Genomic DNA, 14266 nt, shown 5'->3' on the forward strand with positions numbered 1-14266 from the left:
TGTGGCTATATTTCTACTCATAAAATAGTGCCTAGTATGGTTATATTATTTCAAATAATTAATGACCACGACCAGTATAGAATGTTGGTTTTCAGTTCTAACTCTACTACTCAATGAGTGATCTTAAGGACATTTTTTACTCTGTTTCTTCACCTGTGAAATGAAAGCGTTCAACTAGATGAGTGGCTTTTCATCTGTGCTCTAAAGAGCCCATGCCTGGTCATTTCAAGGACTTTCTCAAGAGCCCCTGGTTGGGGCTGTTGGATATAACTGGAGGCAGTAGTATTGTTGTGTTGACTGGCCTAGGTACCACCCCTCCCACCCACTCCCCCAGCAGAGCCACCAGCTGTGCAATGGTCCCTGTCCCTGCTCAGTGCCCTTTTCCATTTCCCTTAGTTGGCATTTCCTCTGGAGTTCTTTTCATATTTCCAAACTCTCATTTCCTACCTCCTGGGGGAAAAAGTGCAGATAATCAGACTGTTTTCCTCTCTGTCTCTTGGCCACTGGCTGCTTTCTGGACATGACCAAGGAACAAAAAGAAGACAGGTTCTCTCAAATTCCTTAACTTAACTGCCATCCTATTAATCCTTCCAGGGTTTGACTCCCAGAAAGGCATGGGGTCCTTGTCTGCTTTCCAAGACCCTTCCCCTCCATTGCTGTGGAATATTTAGCTAAAGAAGAGGCAATAAAACTGTCTCCTGCTGGAGTGACCAGCTGTCCTGATTTGCTTGGTGCTGAGGGTATTCTTAGGACATGAGACTTTGATTTTTTTAAACCAGAATTGTCTTGGGCAAACCAGGTCAAATTGGTTGTCCTACTAATCTTCTAGACCCAAACTTTATGGTATAAACTTATATAATGAGATCCTCAAAGATTGGAGTGTTTGAAGCTCAAAAGTCGAGAATTCGACTTTTTTTCCCCCTGGATTTTGCTCAAATGAGCATATCCCAAGGCAATAAATGTCCTTGACTAAATGGGAGAATGAAAAAGATAAGAAAACATAGTGGGAGATGTTGGCAAACATAAAAAGTATTATCCTCCTAAAACTATCTTTAATAACTTGTAGACTAAAATGGTTTTGTTATGATCCCTTTCTAATGAATTCCTAAGTAGTAAGGTGAAAATATTCATGAAAATATACTTAGAGTAAAGGCCTAATATAGAAAAGAACAAAAGGAGAAAGACAGGGGCCTGGGGAGAATGGTCAAGGGCTGAAACTGCGTTAAGGAAGTGCTAGGATTCCATGTTAAACAATGGAAATCTGCTGGTGAGTTTTAAACAAGTACATAACTTCTTATATCTGATCAGAGAGATTTCTAGATTAGATTTTGGAAGGATCTGGCTAGTATGTGGGGATGTATTGTTCTGGCTCAGATATTTGGATTTAAACAGAGACCTTTGCTTTCAAATCCCAAAGGAGCAGAACTGGGGGCCTCTGGTAGTGTTTGCCCAGTATTTTCACTTAGGTGAGCACTTCTTTCTCCTATTCAAGTGAGCTGCCCCTTGCTTCATCAAAACCACTTAAAGGTCAATTAGAGAGCTTGTTGCATTTGTCAGCTTCCACTGCCACTGAATGTCTGGCAATCTGAGGGTTTCTGAATTGAGTAGCCTCCTTTCTAAAGACTGAAGTTTTATGAATTTGATTTCATGATTGGCTGCACTAATTCACAAAGGTGTGCTACCATTGTGCAAGAAGAAATTATGCAAATAAGCACAGGATCATCCAAAAATTTTTTTCTTTTTTGCTAGGTATGTATGTTGGGTTTGGGGACTTTTTGTGATTCTATAATCACTTACCAAAGAGAAAATTTTAGTAAGAGGCTCACAGAGGGGCTCCGTCAACAAGTGTTCACAGGCACATTAATAAATATGATTTAATACTGGAATGTGAAGGGGATGGTGAGTCAGACTAAAGTGCTTCTTAATTCTCTTCAGTTTCATTTAGACACAAGATTTAGGGGATTCCAGGAATGTGCTAATGTAGCAGGCTCTTGGCAACACTGTGAAACTGTGAATCATCAAGTTCCTCTGAGGGTGTCACTGACTTCTCTCTCCACGTGGCGTTTAAAGCACACACGACAATTGTACATGGTTCTCTGATGTTTTGCATATTCAACAAGACTTGTCCAAAAGGAATTTCCCTTCTGCTGTTTGCATATCATGTTATTGTCATCTTACTAAAACGTGAAATGATTTAAGCTTTGCAGCTGTTACTGTTTTCGGTGGAACAGCTGCCCAGCACTTCAGGGACAATGCCAGGTGCACAAGGAGGCTATCTCTGCAAATGATGGTGACAAGTTGAGCACTAATCTGGTCAATTTGATCATTTCAGGCAACCAGTCTAAAGAACTCAGATCCAGGTTGTGTAAAGTCACTGCCATTGGCCAGGGCAGTACAGAAAATTGCTTCAGTTCCTTCACTTGATTTATGTCTTTTTGAGCTTAGCCTGAGTGATTGAATAACCAGATTCACAAGAGACTGATGTATAAACCTGAATGCCAATTTTGAAATTGACGGTGGGAACCAGAGTTCATGCCAATAGATTCTATCTTGGTAGGAAGACCTATGTGTGAAACCAAAGTCTATAATTAGAAGGTTTGCTTATAACATCCTGAGTGAGGAGAGTGAGTTCTTTCAGTCAGTAGTGGTCTCAGCTATGGGAATAAAACTGCCCAGCAATAGATCCCAGATTTGAATCCAGAAAATATATCCACAGATCTCCATAAGCGTTAGAGCATGTGTTCAGATCATTTTTTGTTTTAGTCTTGCTTCCAGAATCCTATTTAATATACCTTCATTGACTTGAGTGTTTACTAAATCTGCCTCACAGATTCACTCATATTTATAAAATTCTGAATCATGTCTTCAAAAGGCAATCCCAATGAATAGAATTTTTCTCAGGCATTGAGGCTGTGAGTACTAGGGGGCCCTTTACTTCAGGTCTGGACACTAAGAACAGGTGGCATGAGGGTCTCAGAGCACAGTCAATAATAGACTATGGAAGTTCAGTGGAGAGAGAAATCATTGTGGGCTAGGGTTATGGTGAGTACAGACATGACCTAGACCTTCAAAGCTGGCATTCTGAAATTCAGGAGAAGTCTGGAGACTGTGACTAAATTCATTTGTCTGGGAGAAAACGTAATGCTGCAGAGAAATCCAGAGAAAGTTAGAAATGTATGTTAGGGCCAGATTCTTAAATGACAGGATAGTAAGTATTGATGTCTTTTAGCATGTACTGGGGACCCCGGAGAACTTCCTTAAGGAATGATATGATAGTCCAGAGTCTGAAAAAAAATTCTGAAGATTTCCTGGGTGGTTCACTGGTTAAGGATCTGCCATTGTCACTACAGCTACTCAGGTTGCTGCTGTGGCATGGGTTCAGCCCCTGGCCTGGGAACTTTCACATGCCATGGATGTGCACCCCTACCCCCCCCCCCCCCCCCCCCCGCATAAAAACAAAACAAAACAAAACAAAAACACCTGAAGTCATTTAAGAGAAGGGAAGGATGGAGGACAGAGCAGAGAGAATAGAAAGGGAACTATAAAGTCTAGATGGAGAGGAAACTGAAATGGCCCAAATGGAGGCAGCAGAGACTGTAATGTTTCCCATTGCAGCTTTTAACAAGTGAGCACAAACTTGTGGCTAAACCAACACAGACCTACTTTCATACAGTTCTGGAGGTCAGAAATCTAAAATAAAGATGCAGTGGAGTTCTCGTCGTGGCTCAGTGGTTAATGAACCCTACTAGCATCCATGAGGTGGGTTCCATCTCTGGCCTTGCTCAGTGGGTTAAGGATGCAGCGTTGCCATGAGCTGTGGTATAGGTGACAGATGCTGCTTGGATCCAGCACTGCTGTGGCTGTGGTGTAGTTCTGGCTGCAGTAGCTCTGATTTGACCCATGGCCTGGGAACCTCATATGTTCCCAGACAAATAAGAAAACAAGTAGACAAAATAATAATAATAAAGATGCAAGGGGGCTGTATTTCTTCTGGAAGATTTGGGGAGGATCCTGTTTCCTTGTCTTTTCTAGTTTCAAAAGACCATCTGCATCCCTAGCTCACAGTCTCTTTCTCCATCTTCAGAGCATCTCATTCCACCATCTACTTCCTCTGTCCCCTCTCCTCCTCCTGCCTTTGTCTTCTTGCCACCCTCTTTTAAGGGCCCTTGTGATTATGCTGGGCCCACCTAGTTAATCCAGGTTTATCTGCCAAGTCTTCTCTACCAGCCATGTAAAGTCACATATTCACAGGTTCTGAGGATTGAGATATGGACATTTTGGGGGGAGGCACATTTTTCAGCCTGCCACAGAGACCTAGGAACATTCAAGTGTGGCTGTTATTGTGCACTGCTTCTGTCTCAGAGACACTGAACTTCAAAGAAGCACGATTACTTATATCCAAAATACACCTTCCTTTCACTTCCTTTTTCTCTTTCTTTCTTTTCTTTCTTTCATTCATTCATTCTTTCTTTCTTTCTTTCTTCCTTCCCTCCCTTCCTTCTTTCCTTTTTTCTTTTTTTGTGCCATACCCATGGCATATGGAGCTTCACAGATTAGGGATCCAGTTGGAGCTACAGCTACCGGCCTGTGCCACAGCCACAGCCATTCGGGATCTGAGCCATGTCTGCAACCTACACCACAGTTCACAGCAATGCCGGACCCTTAGCCCACTGAGCAAGGCCAGGTCTCAAACCTGCGTCCTCGTGGATACTAGTTGGGTTCGTTAACCACTGAGCCTCTATAGGAAAAGGAAATTCTGCTTTTTTCTTTTTTTGATATTTGTAGTCCTCCTCTTTTCGTGGCCTAGGGTACCACTCCTCGACATGGGTAGCCTCAAATTTCAGTTCAAATGCTTCCGTCTTCTGATTCTTCCGCTATTCACCTCTCTTTCCTCTGACCCATGAATTGAGGAAGAATTTTCTCTTTCCTTTATCCTCCATCTGTATTTTATATTGCTCATATATTTTTAAGCAAAAACCTTTTATTTTAAAATCATTTCAGACTTGCAACAAAAATACAAAATAGTACAAAGAATTCTGTTCACTGTTCCCTCAGCCTCCCCAAATCATAAGAACTTAAATAACCATAGCGTAATGATGAGAACCAGGAAATTAACACTGACCAATACCATGAGCTAATCTACAGACTTCATTGAGATTCCAACAATTGCCCCACTAATGGCCTTTACCTGGCAGAATTCTTTAATTTTCTCCAACCAAAGACAGCTCCCTAGTCTTGTTTTTCATGACCTTGATACTTTTGAAGAGTCTGAACAGTTATTTTGCAGATTTTTTTTTTCCTCTTGTCTCATGTTTTCTCATGATTTGATTCAGGGTATACATTTATGGCAAGAATGTCACAATAGTGATGTGCCCTTCTTATTGCATCATTTCAGTGATGTCTCATTACTGGTCATATTTAATCAGTAATTTAAAAAAAATGTCTGCTAGGTATCTTAGTACTCTTAACACATTCTCTGTGTGTGTGTATATATATGTATACACACACATATATATAGACATGATATATATATATATATATATATATATATATATATATATACTACATATTTTTGGCATAGCATTTAGGGCTGGAGAGGATCAGAGAAATGATTTGTCAATAATATTAAAAGTTACATGGTATCAGACAATATACACGAAGGGCTACATACCCTAGTTCACTTGCTTCTCATAATATCTCTGGATACACTTTATCAAGTCCATTTTATCTCTTGGGAAAGGACAAGCAACTACCTTGGCAAGGGAATACAACTTGCTCATTTTTTACACCACATAAAGCCTAGCACAGTGCTTTACATAAAGTATTGGGCCGTAAGTATTTAAGTTCACTTGAATTGAAATTAAATGGATGACAAAGTGTTTAGATTGTGTAACACCATATACATGAGAAAGGAGAAGGAATCCGGAGGAATTATGAAGTACTAAATTTGGGGAAGAGGAATGCATAAAGGTAATGGTTTATATTCAAGGGGCAAAGCTAAGAAACAAGATGAGGAGTTCCCACTGTGGTGCAGCAGGTTAAGGATCTGGCATTGTCTCTGCGGCAGCAGAGGTTCCATCCCCAGCCCAGTGCAGTGGGATAAGGATCCAGTGTTACTGCAGCTGTGGTGCAGGTCACAGCTGAGACTCGTATTCGATCCCTGGCTTGGGAACTTCCATATGCTGTGGGTGCAGCTGAAAAATAAAAATAAAACAGAAACAAAATGAAATTTTGTTATGCAGATGGATTAAGAGCAAAAACTTGGGGAGCACTCACATTTTGGGAATAATTGAAAGAAAAAAATCAGTAAAAATGAAAAGAGGTGAGATGTGGAAAAAGTGAAGCAGCAAGATAGTATCCGGTTATAACCAAGTTCAATCCTAGAATGAAGAAAATTAAATGTGGATATGCATGGGGCCGTGATTAAAAGCCAACAGATATTTTAGGGAAATGTGAAGAACAACATAACATTTTTTTAAGTTGTCAAATTGGTTTTTTTTTCCATTTAGCTAAGACACAATTATCCAAAGTAATGAAAGAGAAAAATATCAAGATAAGTCAGAAGAATGGGTAACTCCAAATGCATAGACTTGACTCTAAAGCACATTGTATATGATTTCTGAGGCAGCACATTTCCTTTTCAATGTTTGCTAAATTTACATGAAGACTAGCTTTTATTTCTTAATACAAACCCTGCGTGGTGGAAGGGAACGAGAATTGAAATCAGAAAAGGGGTCACATGTTTATGCCTGTGGGCTTATTGTGAATGAATAGCTTCATGCTATTCTAAAGGGAAAACTTTTCAGGCTTTATCTATCCTCAAACTTCACAATGAGGGCGATCAGATCATTAGACCAGAACTCAAATTTGATTTCTATTCTTGGCATCACGAGTAACCACGTACGGTAGCAGGGAAATTCCTTCAGACCCTTTGTGCCTCAGTTTTCCCACCTAAAAATGAACAGGTTGACTAGATCATCTCCATCATGTCCTCTAGACAGTTCTCTTGTAGGTGGGGCAGGGGGAATACTAGCTAAATAACTGGTTTGCATTTCAGACAAATTTTATTTATTAAGTTGTGATGTGTAAGTGCTTCCTTAGAAAAAAAATCAAAGTGAGGGAGAGTCATAGCCCAAGCTATAGTGCTAACTGTGGGATTAACAGTTACAGGAATAGCTTTTTATTTAAAACACGTTTGGCATTTTCATTTGTTTGGGGTTTTCCCAGTAGTCCTGAGGATGGCCCTTGCCAATTAGTTCTCGTTCCCAGAGTCCTGGATAAGCTGCTTCTGTGTGAGAGATCGGTCTGAAGAGCCTAAGACAGTCAGGTTTAAGAAGGATATTGAAGCTGCAGTGCCCAGCAATCCTTCAAAGAGGACAGATGGAGCCGGGTAGCTAAAGAGGGGAGGACCCTGACAAAAGAATGAAATTCATTTGGATGGGACCCCTGGAGATTGGACAGAGTTAAATAGTCTAACAGTAGGAGGCTTATTTTGCAGCCAGAAGTCATTCTCTTCTGCAAGGGTCCTTTATGCTGCGTAACATTCTTTCTTCCTCCATGGCAATCGCTGTTTGGAGTCTTTGCTTTTGCCTTTCCCCCTCCTCAACTTTTTCTCCACCCCCACCTTCTCTTTTCTCCCTCCATCTCTTCTTAGTGAGTCCTTTCATGATTAGATTAATTTGTTTACCCGGACGAGGGGCACAATGAGAGTTTGCATAATGCTCAGAGCAGGTTTCCTTTCTCAGAGCTGAAAACATTCAGCTCTCCTCTGCCTTGTGGAGGCTGTGAGCAACAAAAAATGACTCGTCCTAAAAAGAAAGGAAAGGTTCTGAGATTGTTTAAAATCTCAGCTAATCAAAATCCTGCTGAAATGAGGAGAGGGGAGTGTGTGTGAGAATGTGTGAGTGTATGTGTGTGTTGACCCACAGCCCCGAGGTATTGTCCTACGCAGTCTCTGAAGTGGACACGTACAATAAGGCTCCACTGAGCTCTGGTGAGAATGGATGCCAAGGTGATGGAAGGTGGGAGGAAGCATTCAGAGACCCTGGTATAGCTGAGAGTTACCCTGAATTAGGGAGACAGCCTGCAAGACTGTATTTTTCAAATAGTACAATTTTGATACCGCCAAGATAAGATTCCCAGGACCTGGAAGTCTGAAAACCTCAGTTCTCAACTGTTTAGGGTGTAGCCCTCCACAAGTGATTTTACCTTTCTGAGTCTTGATTTCCTAAAATAACATAGGCACATTCATATTTCCCACATTTTTTTGGGGGGGGGGAATAGTACAAAAGAGATCATCTTTGTACTAGTGCTTAGAGAGCTGTGTCATGTTAGATACATCTTTGAACATTCATTTGCCCATCTGTAAAATGGGAATAGTAATACTTAAAAGGATTTTGTGAGAATATCATGAGGTAACAAGGGCAGGCGTATAAAAATGCTCAATACCTGTTTATTCCCTCCCTTCTGTTGGCGCTGTTTATCCAGAATGTTTGGGAAATTATAACTTAGATTGTATTACTGACTTTTGATACCAGCATAATAGTATAGTTGAGAATTTAAACTTGTTGAAAATCACAAAATGCCTTCCACAAAAAACTTTTTGAAAAGGCATTTTATATGCTTTCCTGTATTTTAAATTATCAATTGGCCGTTGATATAACTAATTTAGAGTTGACCCTATATACACAGATGATTAGCAGAAAAAAGTGTACAATTATAAGAGCTCATCACCTTACATTATAATAAACTGGTTCCCTGTGGGCACTGACCAGTTAAATAGACCCTCTTTCTAATGCTGGAGCAGGGCCTCTAAGGCTCCAGTTGTGACACGCCATACATTAAACTTTGTATTGCTGGACCTTAGAGAGTTTGTGGGACCTGAGATAGAGCCTGAGGGGGAAACAGGAAGTCTTTGAAGGGACTTGGGGCAGTGACTCTTTACAAAGTTTTTGATATTTTAAAAAGTAGAACCAGTATAGACAAATTGAATATACCTGCTCATCTAGAACTCAAGAACAACATGCAAACAAACGAATACAAATGTCAAAAAAAACCAACCAAACAAACAAAAAAAAGGAGTTCTTGTCGTTGCTCAGTGGTTAACGAATCTGACTAGCATCCATGACGATGCAGGTTAAGGATGCTGCGTTGCTGTGGCGTAGGCTGGCAGCTATAGCTCCAATTTGACCCCTAGCCTGGGAAGCTCCATATGCCTTGGGTGCAGCCCTAAAAAAGCAAAAAAACAAAAGAACAAAAACCCCCACAAATGTCCTTAAATCACCCATTTCCACTCCGTCTAACCACAAACACCAAGTCTCAATCCATTGTAATATTGATTGGCAAGTTTCTAAATGGACTTTGAAGTCACTGAAACTTTGTCTTTGGTAAGCCAAGAGAATAGGGGCAAAAATGGAGAAACTCCTTAGATGGGATCCGGAATAAGCGAGGAACCGAGTGGTTTGTGCTGAAAAACATGTACCTTACCCTTGATGCTTTTCTACTAATTAGGAATAAATTTCCATAAGTAGGGCTGTGATGCCCGAGCCCAAAAATCATTCTACTTTAGAAGGATTTACTTAGTTAATTATGCTCAGAACCTGGGAGCTTGATTGGGGTCGGGACATGAGGAGGAAAAACGAGATGATTTTGAGGGGTGGTTTACTTTAGGAGAGCGTCTGCATGAGGGCATTTGGACATCCACGAAGTACTCCTGAAGTTAGGAGTCATGAAGGAAGGAGTTCCCAGAAGGAGGAGGCATCAAATCCTTCTCCCTGGTGGCTGAACCTTTCCACAAAAACCATGCTTTGGGCATGTGTAGTATCAGATGTTAACACAGGCTCCAGGATGAGAAAGTGACTGGTTACACACATGGCAGTTCTTGATGAACCCATAGCTGTGCTGGGCAGCGCTGTCTGCAAACACAGAAGAAATAATGGAGTTAAAGTTAACCGTGTGATATTTTCCTTTAATTGCAAAGATAGTCATGAACTCACCTCTGACATTTAATGGGCAGAGATGTGGGGGAAAGTCACTTGAAGGGAAGGCAGGCTAAGAGAGAAAGTTGGCAGAGTCACGGAGAGTCCTACATAGAGTTCCAACAGAGAATCTCCTGGAAGATGGTCAATAGTATTTCATCATCACTAATTCCTGTACCACTATGATGCCTCACTTGGAGGGCAGGCTCCCGTGAAGAAAATCAGCTCAACAAGAGACAGCTGCCAGGGTGATAGCTCCAGGCACAAAGCTTCCAGCTGAAGTCCTAAGTAAACATAGTGGTTTAATTTTGCAACTGAAGTAAACTCATTAATAATAATGTTTATACTTTTGATGTTCTTTTATGCTATCTTCTTTATCTAGAAATCCTAAAAAATGGGATATTTTGGTTAATGGATTTTTTTTAAGGGATCAACTTTTGTACTATGTATTGAGAGCAACAGTTATAATAAGAATTGAAATGTAGGAGTTCCCTGGTGGCTCAATGGGTTAAGGATCTGGCCTCGTCGCTGTTGTGACTTGGGTTGCAGTTGTACAGGTTCAATCACTTCCACATGCCACAGGCACAGCCAAAAAATTTTTTAAAAATATAAAAGAATTGAAATGTGGTAAAATATACCTAACATTCCAGTAGTTATTTTATGATTGAATAAGCCCTGGTGAGACAGGTAGTGTTGTAGTTGGGACAGAGATGATTTGAGCTGCAGCACTTGGAGCTCTGTAGGTCTCTCCCGTATTTATGAGATACATGACAAATGAAGCAAAATTTTATGGACCTCACACGTGTTTGTGGAAATAAAAAAGAAAGGAAACCATCGTAAACATTTTGAATCACTGTTGTCCACCTGAAACTAATATTGTAAACTGACTATACCTCAAGTTTAAAAAAAACATTTGTATTGATAGGCTTAAAAGTGATCTATTAAGTCTGAGGAGAAGTTTGGGCATGCGTGGATATGAAACAATTTGAGACTTGTTACTGGTCTATTGTTATGATGTGCTTTTCTTCCTCTTTAATTATTCCCACTAAAAATATTGAACACCATTGGAAATGGTGTAAAAGGTCAGGGAAGTAGTCCTGTAAAGACTGACACTAAACATCATATACATTATATTAATTATGTAATCATTGTATATTACATAACTTACTACATATTATATAATTATATAGATATTAACAAGGTTATTAATGTATTATATATCATTAAATGATATTTTCTCATAGGCCAAGCCTACTGTTTGAAGTATAATTTTTCACACCTATAATGATAGTTTCCCACAAAGATTAAAAAAAAAAATATTCTATATGCTTCTGTTTATCCAAAGGTTTAGAATGTTTCTTCAGATGTCTTAAGAATAGCTTTAGAATATGATGGAAGATAATGTGAGAAAAAGAATGTATATGTATGTATGACTGGGTCACTTTGCTATACAACAGAAATCGGCACAACAATGTAAATCAACTATATTTTAATAAAAAATAAAAAAAAATGTAAAAAAAAGAATAGCTTTAATCTAAGGGACACCTTTTTGATCCATATTTACCCTTTAGATTTCCTTTGCCAGCTTGAGATACAATAATTTTTTAAAAGGGTGGAAAATATGTACGTTGAAGACAGAAGAAAATCCATATGTATTAATATTCTGTTTTGGCCTGAAACAGAATGCATTAAGAAGCAGAATTAATGTTTCTTACACTTGGATAAATGAAGGAAGGTTTTCATACGATCATATCCCGGAAAACAGTCACCTCCCTATTTTCTTCTCTCTTGCTTCTTCCGTTAAGGGGAGAAGGCTGTTCTTGCAGCTTAGACCTTTATCTTTCCACAGCTGCCCTGCAAGTTTAATTCTCTGCTCCCAACCCTTTTCTCTCTGCTCAGCAGCTCCTCTCTACCTGACACTTAGATGTATCAAACTTAGATGTTTTTTTCTCTCTTTGCAAGTTAAACATGGAAGAGACAAAAATAGAAGCACTCATTAATCGATGTAAGAAAAACATGTCAGGGTAAGAGAATGAAGTTACCGTTATAAGGGCAAGCACAGTGTTGATTTTTACCAAGTTGACCCAAGAACATCCTTTGTTAAATAGCTACAATGTAGGTCACAGTTTAGATCATGCAAATATTATGACTTATTTGACTTATAAATTTATTATTAATGAATGATAATATCAGCAATAAACTTGAACTAGACTCAGCTGCTTCATTTGGCAATTTAATGTTAATAAGCTCTATGTTTAGATAAATAGAAAAAAAAAGGCAATAACAACAATTTGCCAAAGGGCCTGTTTCCCACTCGATAGGATAGTTTTCTTAATTTGTTTTCTCTGCCTTTACTTATTTTCTCATTTATTACAACAGTTTTTGGTTCTGGAGTAAACAAGTTTACACATAAAATTGTAATTAAATTTTTCCTCAAGTTCAGTCACCAAAGAGCTGGGCTTAGAGGCAAAGCAAATGTTTAGTAGTATAACAAGTGGGAATCTTCCTATTTATTCAGAAGAATGCAATACATCTGACCTGGAAAATCTGAAATGGGAGAAAATGTAGCCTTACTAAAGTATGTCTCATAGATGAGTAAGTATAACAGAGAATATATTTTCTTTTTAGTGGTGTCCAGAGTAATTTTTTGAGATATTAAGCCTGTAATTTTTTTCTCTGTATCTTTTATTCTTTTTCTCTTGCTCAATTCCTAGAAGGCAGTAAAACCTCTGTACTGCCTTGCCTGTAGGAAGGATTATGCCACAGGGTGGAAGAAAAATTGCTTATAGAACACTTATCTTATCTGAAATAACAACATGGGGCTAGCTCGGACAATGGGAGTCTCAGTAATAACCACAGTGGCTGTGATAGCAGAGAGCTCGCTACAATGCGTTTGACCTTGATAAGCCTCCAGGACCTTTAGAGGGCACTAGGCTGGGGAAGAGTCCGAACATGTGAATTTAAATTTCCTACCAGTTTGGCAGGATGACACTTGTTAATGGAATTAATGTTATTTATTCATTTGGTGGTTGTTTATGTTGTAATTACTATTTTTTTTAACTCTAGGGCACCAAATAGGACTAATCCTAATCTTTGATTCATGACATATTGCTATCATTGATTCCTCATAGCTTTCATTTGTTTTCTATTCTGTATTCATTCACAATATGATGAAATTAGCTGAATCTATTGCCAAGTTCAAGAACTGAAATCTAATATATACCTATGTGCTCCTCCCTATTCCATTTTTTTGTTTGCCATTGGATTGGCCATTATTTTGAATTTTATATTTCTACTTACCCTTCCTTAAAAATAAAGTATCGTGTGCATCTATTGTCCTAAAAATGCTTTTAGTTTTGCTTCTTTCTGATTTTTATAAAAAGAACATCATAATATATGTATCTTCTGGAAGTTGCTTCTTCCACTCATCATTATCACCATAAGATTTGTACATGGGTTACATGTTCATTAATTTTCATTGCTATTTAATATTTCTGTGATGCTGCTGCAGTTTTTTTTTTTTTCTCCAAATGCCTATCAATGGGCTTCTGGGCTCTTTCTAGATTTGTGCTATCAATAACAATCCTATTAGTTGCTTTCTAGTACATATTTGCTAAACTTCTCTTGGGTCAATATCTCGGAGTGGAATTGCTGGTTTATTGAATGAGCAAATATTCAACTGAAAAAAATAATGGTAAATTGTTTTTTAAGGTTATTATTCTAGGTTATAGCCTATTAACGAAGTATAAGGGCTAATTTATAATCTCTGCAGTACTTAATTTTTTTCCACTGAATGAACATAAAATAACTTTTCTGCTCCCCTTTTACATTTCCCTGATTACTAGTTAATTGAGCTTTACCTCATATGCCTTTTAGTGAAATATACTTTGTTTTGTGAGATGTCTAGTCAGGTATTTGCACATTGTTGATTTCTTTTTTGTATTTTTATTGTTGAGTTTTACTTGTAAATATCAAATTTTCATCCTTTCTTTCCTATTAAGTATTTTTTCATGGCTTAAGATATCACGTTGTACCATAAAGCTAGAAAGATATTCACCTGTATTCTTAAAATTCCAAACTATTTATTTCAAAAACACATCACTTTATTCAGCATTATATAGGAGTTTCTATAGAAGAAGAAGAAATGAATTAAAAGTAAGGGTAAAGGAAAAACATTCATATCACTTTCAGATGATCTGATTGTCTACTTGAAATCCCCCTAAATTGAATAATTAAATTATAATAGTAGGGGAGTTGAACAAGGCAACTAAACATAACATCAACACAAA

Source organism: Phacochoerus africanus, chromosome 2 (genome assembly GCF_016906955.1).
Source record: "Phacochoerus africanus isolate WHEZ1 chromosome 2, ROS_Pafr_v1, whole genome shotgun sequence".
NCBI lineage: Eukaryota > Metazoa > Chordata > Mammalia > Artiodactyla > Suidae > Phacochoerus > Phacochoerus africanus.